Genomic DNA, 7895 nt, shown 5'->3' on the forward strand with positions numbered 1-7895 from the left:
ATGAACATTACCATAACTTCTTAAAGCCATTAGATAATATTTAACTCAAGAAAGGTATTGTGATATGTTTAAAGAAAGAAAGGTGAAACCTTTAACTTTACCAGCAGGTATTAGTATCACTGAGGTATCTTCTAGGTTGTAGCAGCAATAGTAGTAATAATAATAAAATTAAATAAGGTAATAAAAAAGAAAAGTTATACATGTGATCAAATCATGAATGTATAAAACTGGAATGAATTTAAATTTTTTTTATTTTTCTTCATAGGCTGTTTTGAAATTGATGAGTAAGTGCCTCTTCTTTTAAATTTTTTAATGCTGAACACTGTTACATAAGAGATGAATGTTTAGAAAATTTAAAAAAAAAAAAAAGCTAGCCCAGCCCCCTCCCCCCCTCACACAAAATCCAAACAAAAAAAAAAACACCCTCCTTCAAAACATCACATAATCATCCAGCCAGCAGTGCAGACGAGAAATTTGCACTCGGGGCCGCCATTTTGACGATAAATTCTTGCATGGCACACCAAAGGTAGGAAAGAATTTAAAAAAATAAAAATAATGGGCGAGCACCCTCGCGTCTGCCTGTAGAAAATGAAGTTAAAAGTAACATAACCTAAAGACAGGCACACACTAGGGTGCTCCCAGGCGGTTGAGAAATTTTTTCCCGCCAAAAGACTTATATATATTATTTATTTTACTGTTTTTGGCAGGGGGCTATGTCGGTCTGTGTGCAAAGTAGTTCCTACTCCCGCCGCCAGGAGCGCGCGCGGTGGGTAGCGATGTTGTTTTTTCTGCTTTCATTTGTTTATTATTTAGAGGGTTAATGCTATGTAAATGTACGCAAGTTTGGTTATGTGTCGGTAGTTGTGCGAGATTTAATTTCCGAAACGAAATTTGACTTTCATCGGCCTGCATTTCTCACTTATTCGGAAAATACATGTGTGTTTATGTATGTATAATAATCGAGTGATTTTGTAATAATTTGGAAGTTTTGTTTGCGTGTGCGATGTGGGGAAGAAAAGGTGTGCACACGAGTCCTAGGGCTATATTTTTTTTTATTGCGAAATATTTACTTCATGTGGTGAAAAATTTTAAATTATTTGTGATGCAAGTGAAATTTTTTTTTTTTTTTCAGTTGGGTGATGTGTTTGTCCTCGTTTGTGTGCAAGGAAGCAAACATGCTGAAGGTAAGGGGCCATAAATGACACTTTAAAATATTAGTTTACCATTAATTTTGGTTAAATATTAAATTGCCATATAAGTAAAATCATGTCAACTGTTGTATTCCACCCAGTATAAGCTGTTAGTAATGGGTACTTAATATAAATAGAATAAATGTAAGCATTTTCGTCTGCATGAAAATTCACTTTTTTTTTGGATCCATTTGTACTGTGGGTAGTTAAATAGTACATTATGTTGTTTTTACTTCGAAGTACAAAACATCTTGTGCATGATTGCAAATTCAAACGCAGTTAAGCATAATATGAATTCGAATTATGTGTGTGTGTGTGTGTGTATATATATATTTTTTTTTTTTTTTTTTTTTTTTTACTGTGTCCAGTTTTAGCACAAATGGAATTATTTTCAAAGTGAATCGATGCAACTGGTCTTTGCCATTAATATTGATATATGATCTAACTAAATTAAATAGAAAGGATTTTTTTATTTATTTTTTTATATATATAAATATATTTGTAGCAATGTACTAATGACCACAGAAGTAAGCAAAAAAAAAAATATATATATATATATCTCAGCCAGTAAACCATGCGTCTTAAAGACTTTTTTTAATGAAAATATTTCTGCCTTGGTTAAGCTTACATTTACTATCATAGGGATTGAGGGAATTGTAGAACAGCAGCAGAAGCATTTCCTTTCATGATCATGTTCTTGGTCCTGAAAAGGACCGTTTATGTAAGCATGTGCACACCAGACCTGCTCACTTGGAGCTGGTGTATTTGGTGACAGCCTTGGTGCCCTCGCTGACAGCGTGCTTGGCCAGCTCCCCGGGCAGCAGCAGTCTCACGGCCGTCTGTATCTCGCGGCTGGTGATGGTGGAGCGCTTGTTGTAGTGGGCGAGGCGGCTGGCCTCTGCCGCGATGCGCTCGAAAATGTCGTTCACGAAACTGTTCATGATGCTCATGGCCTTAGATGATATGCCAGTGTCCGGATGAACTTGCTTCAACACTTTGTAGATGTAGATTGCGTAGCTTTCCTTCCTCTTGCGCTTCTTTTTCTTGTCGCCCTTCGAGATGTTTTTCTGGGCCTTGCCCGCCTTTTTGGCTGCCTTACCGCTCGTCTTGGGGGGCATCGTAGGTCTGAGCTGTGCCGCTGTCGCTAGATGAGTGAGACGGGAATTTTTTTTTTTTTTTTTTTTTAGACTACAGCCCCTCCACGCTGAAGTCAGTCTCACACAGCCGAAGTGTTTGTGAGCCCTGCTAACCAAATGGGAATGATTTGACTGAGGGAATTGATGCGTGCCAGGTGGGACCTATACGCTTAATTTGATAAACTGAGTAACTGCCTATGCTGTCTTCACTCTCCTGTGAGGGAGGGGGAAGCAGCTGGCGACGTGCGTCTGGCGCGGTCAAGCCTGCAGGAGTGCGGAATTTGCACCCCGACAGCCTATGGGGAGTAGCAAAGGGTAGACAACAGTAAACCAGCGAGCGCACTGGAGGAAACCTGTTGCCTGTGAGTGAAAAGTTAACGCAACCGAGGGCCCGAAGGGATAGGAAGCGGATGAGGGCGAATGGGATCTGTGGTTCTCCCTGATGGGATTTCTGGAAGAGCCATTTTGAGCACGCCATGCGGCGTATGTGCTCGGCAGGCACGAGCGAATGTGGCAATTTAGGCCTCGGCATCTCGAGGGCGGCAGGAACTGCTGGCGCGACCTGCAACTAAAAATACAACACATATTTACATTGTTCTATAACTAAGTTTAATGGCTATTAGCCCGGTTAGGCTAATAAAGGGGCTCGTGCACTCAGGCACTATGGCCGGCGTCTCTGAGCCACAAGATGATGGGTGAAGTCGTGGGTTTAGATTTATGTTGCGAAAAATTTTTAATATTTAATATATATGCATATATAATTAATAATTACAATTATATATGCATATATTTTTCACTACTGGGGTGGTTTAGAAGCACTGGGGGGGGGAGAAAAATTATGACGTAAAAATAATTTTTAAACACTAAAAATTCGGGTGGGCATGGCAGCAGCTCTCTGGAACATGGCGCCCTCTCCCTCGCCGACAGGCACTGTGGGCGGCGTCTCTGTGGCGGCCCCCAGGGAGGGCGGGGAACATGGAGCACAGCTGCTGGAGAGTAGATGACAGGGTGAGTGGGGGGAAAATTAGGTTGCAAAACTTCAATAATTTAGGAAGAAAACTAAAAATGAATGAGGGATAATTGCACTGAAAAGGGGGAAACGGCGATTCTCGTTGTTTTCTTAAATCAGGGTGGTGAAATTTGTTGAATCAGGATACGGTTTCATAATGGTGAGTGTTTTAGGAACAAATTGCCAGTTCAAACATGACGGTGGAGTTTATAGTTAAAAAGTTATGTGGAATTTAGTGTGACAATGTGTAGACGAGTTTTTCGGCTGAAAGTTCTCTCGCCAGTCCGCAACCGACTGCGGGTACCCCCACCTAGGCTCCGCCCACCGGCGCGGACCAGCCAATCAGCGCAGACCCGGGCTTGGCGAGAGAGCGAAAAACACGACTGATTTTGACGGAGTATTTTTTAAGTGTTTACGGGGGTTTTTCGCATAAAATGTGTTTCGGTCTTTTGAATTTTCTGGCATCTTCAGGATTATATCGTCCCAAGTTGTGTACGAGCGGATTGGTGTGTGTTTCGACTGATTTGTAAAAGGAAGTGGCTTGCTTGACGAGTTGCGCGTGCAGTGTTTCTATGCGAAGTTCCTTGTGTATTAGGCGCATCGGGACATAAATGGGAACTTGCGCTATTCTTCTTAGGGATTTGTTCTGTACGATTTGTAGTTTCTTCAAGTGTGTTGGCGCTGCGTAGCTCCATGCTGGGGATGCGTAGGTTACTATAGGTTGGACGCAGGCTGTGTAGAGGATCTTGCCATTATGTGTACTTAAGCTGCTCTTGTGGTTTAAGAGGGGGTACAGCGTTGCTAGTCTTGCGTTGGCTTGAGCTTGTTTACTGGCGATGTGGTTCTTCCATGTGAGTCCGCGGTCCATGTGTACTCCTAAGTATTTTACAGTTGTTTTGTATTCGATGTTGTTATTGAATAGGTTGAGCTGCGGCAGGTTTTCTGGGACTCGTCGGCGCGTGAATATGATGGCTTCGCATTTGCCTACGTTAATTGATGTCCTCCAGTCGGTGAACCATGCTTCTATGGTGTGTAGCGAATCTTGCAGTCTTCGTACAGCCAGGTGGGGGCTGAGGGAGCTTGTATAGAGCATGGTGTCGTCTGCATAACACGCAATGTTGGCTCCAGGTAGTTGTGGGAGATCTGCTACATATATGTTAAATAGCAGGGGCCCTAGTATACTGCCTTGCGGTACCCCTGCTAGTATTGGTCTAGGTGTGGATATGGCGCCTGGAATGTGTGCACGAAATGAGCGGTGATGGAGGTATGAGTCTAATGTTTTGATGTATGTGTCCGGGAGTTGTATGACCTGGAGTTTGTGTAGCAGTCCTTCGTGCCATACTCGATCAAACGCCTTTTCTATGTCGAGAAAGACAGCTGCAGTGTATTGGCGCCAGTTGAATGCGTGTGTAATGTGTTCTGTAATACGGACTAATTGTTGCGTGGTGGAGTGACGAGCCCTGAAGCCAAACTGGTAGTCCGGGATTACACGATGTTCTTCCAGATGTAGTTGGATGCGGCGAGCTAGCACTTTCTCTGCGACTTTAGACAGCGTGTTGAGGAGACTAATTGGTCTGTAGCTGGTTGGTAGTTTGGGATTTTTGCCTGGTTTTGGGAGTAGGATTAGTTTGGCTTCTTTCCAGGTGTGTGGCCAGGAGTTTGTTTGTAGGATGCCATTGATGCAGGATGTGATTGCCTGAAGGGCAGGGAGTTGGAGTTGTTTGAGGACGAGGGAAGGGATTTTGTCTGCTCCTGGCGCTTTGTTGTTCTTCAGAGATTTAATTATTCTTTTCACTTCCATTTCTGTGGTAAGGAGAGGTTCCGTGGTGGTTGTGGCTAGTCGCATGTTGGCTATTTGCTCTGACACTAGGAGTGTGTGAGGCGGATTGTTGGGGAGGATGTTGGGCTGGAAGGCAAGTTCCTGGCTGTCAGCTAGCGCCTTCACTTTCTCCTGTGGTGTGTAGGCGAATGTTCCAGTTGGCTGTTGAATGGGGGGAATGACGACGGGTTTGGCAGTTAATGATTTGGTGGCTTTCCATAGAGTGTTGTCGGCTGTGGTTAAGTGTGAGATTTTGTGGTCCCACAGTGTGGCTCGGTGTAGTGCTAGGTGACTGAGGAATTCGGAGTGAAGATCGTTGTAGTCCTTCTTGAGTGCTGGTGTTCTGTTGCGTTGCCATCTACGACGAGCTTGATTTTTGGCAGTGAGAAGCAGTTGCAGGGGAAAGGGAAGGGCGACTGTATCAGGTTTCGGCTTTGTTGTTGGGACATAGTTTTGGATGGCTTTGGTGAGTGTTCTGGTTAGTTCTGCCGAGTACGCCTGCAGGTCGGCAGCTGTTGTAATGGTAGGGACAGGAGTGAGGTGGTGTTCTACGTAGGAATTTAATTTTGGCCAGTTGGCTTTTCTGAAGTTAAGGATTTTCTTAGGTTTGGTTGTAGGTGTGTGGACGTCTTCTAATGTTGCTACGACTGGCAGGTGATCAGAGTGGAGCTCATGGAGGACTTCTAGTTCGTAAACAAAGTTGGTATTAAAATAAATAGTGAAGTCTAGGATGTCAGGATTATGTTGAGGATTTTCAGGGTATCTGGTAGGATGGTAGGGAGCGCAGACCATATAACGGTGTTGCTGCTGATGTGCAAACAGCACCCTGCCATTTGTGGTTGTTTGTAGGCAGTTCCATGCAGGATGCTTGGCATTGAGGTCGCCTAGGAGAAGGAAGGAGGAGGTGAATGTGGCTAGGACTTGTAGGTTTTCAGGTTTAATAGAGCGGCCAGGCGGCGCATATGCGGATATGATGGTGCATTTCTTGCCTTTAATTGTAAGGACTACTGCAACTGCTTCTATGAGCCCTAGGTCCGGTAGGTGAACTTCATGGTGGAGTAGATTAGTGCGCACTGCCAGCGCCACTCCCCCCCCATGGTTGTCCTTGTCTGTTCGGTGTATGATGTAACCTGGAATGCGCAGATTGTCTGTGGGGGAGAGGTGAGTTTCAGTGATGGCAATAATTTGTATGTCGTGTTCGCGAAGAAATTCTTGTAGTTCTGGAAGTTTATGTCGTATGCTTCGTGCATTCCAGGTGGCTATTTTTGTAAGGGGGACATTAGTGTGGTGTGCTGTCATGTTTGGGGGAGGAAGCTGTGGTTATGGCCGTGATGAGGTCGACGGCGAGGTGAATTCTGCTCTCTGGTGGAATGGTGGTGTCCAGCCAAGCTGCCAGTAAGTTGCACAGTTTTTGCGCCACATCCATTAGTATTGGCTGCGCTTCTGCCACTTTGGTGAGAGTGCCACGCAGCACCTGGCAATCTCTGTTGTTGGCCGCCACTCGGTCAGGTGTTATGACCGCTGGGGGTGTAGGCAGAGGCATACTCCGCGTCACGATCGTGGCCGGCATGGTGGTGGTCCCATGTGGTTGTGGTTGCAGTGCAGGAACTGCCGGAGCACTGCTTGTGCTTGGTGTGGTGTCCATCTGTGGTGCCACCTGCACAGGCATAGCAGGGGCTTGCTGCATTAGCATGGGTTGCTCTGGTGCGGTCGGGGCACTCACAGGGTGCTCCGAGTATTGGCGGAGTCGTCCTGCCTGTGAGGTCATCTGGTCGTATTCCCTGTTGAGGTTAGGCTGACGCGGTTGCCGCTGTTGTCGCCTACGCTGCGGACGAGGCTGGTTGTATGCATAGGCGGTCTGCTGTTTTGCGAATTGTCTTGCCTCTCTGTCATTTAATGTGCCAAGTGTCGGGTACTCTTCCCCCAGTGTCGAGTACCGATTGCTGGTTGGTGGCGCCCAGTATTGTTGTTCATCTGGTACAGGGCCTGCCTGTGGTCCCTGTGGGCCATGGTAGCCATCTTGTGCTGGTCTGTGACGGCGTTGCACAGTTTGCCAGCCTCCCTCTGCTGCAGCATGGCTGTACTGCCTGTGCTGAGGGGGGGGCGGGGGAGCTGCGGTCCAGGTACGCGCCTGTCGTGAGTCATGGTGCTGACGCCCGTATGCTTGCTGTTTGCGCTGTGAGTGAGACGGGAATTTTTTTTTTTTTTTTTTGCAATAGCCCCTCCACGCTAAAGCCAGTCCCACACAACCGAAGTGATTGTGGGCCCTCCTATAAAAATGGGAGTGATGTGACGAGAGGAAATTTATGCGTGCCAGGTGGGACCTATACGCTTACTTTAGATACTGAAAAAATGCCAGTGCCACTCCCCACTCCTGCGGGGGAGGGGGGAGTAGCGCGGCGACGTGCGTCTGGCGCGAAGCAAGACTGCAGGAGCACGGGAATTAGTGCTCCGGCAGGCATAGGGGTTTAGCAAATGGGTTGGCAGCAGTAAACCAGCGATCGCACTGGAGGAAACCTGCTACCCGGTAGTGAAAATGTCCGCCCGGATATCCCAGAGGGGAGGAGGGGGAAAATTGGATAAGGTATAACGCATCTGCCTGGGATGGCCAGATGCGTTATGTTGGTGTAACCTGGTTACTTGTACATGGCAGGAACATGGAATTTGAAGATTGGTCTCAGCAACGCCGAGTGCGCCAGTCCGTCGGCGCGACCTGCAACTAAAATAACATAAACGTAAGA

The sequence above is a fragment of the Bacillus rossius genome, unplaced genomic scaffold (assembly GCF_032445375.1).
Source record: "Bacillus rossius redtenbacheri isolate Brsri unplaced genomic scaffold, Brsri_v3 Brsri_v3_scf25, whole genome shotgun sequence".
Classification (NCBI taxonomy): Eukaryota; Metazoa; Arthropoda; class Insecta; order Phasmatodea; family Bacillidae; genus Bacillus; species Bacillus rossius.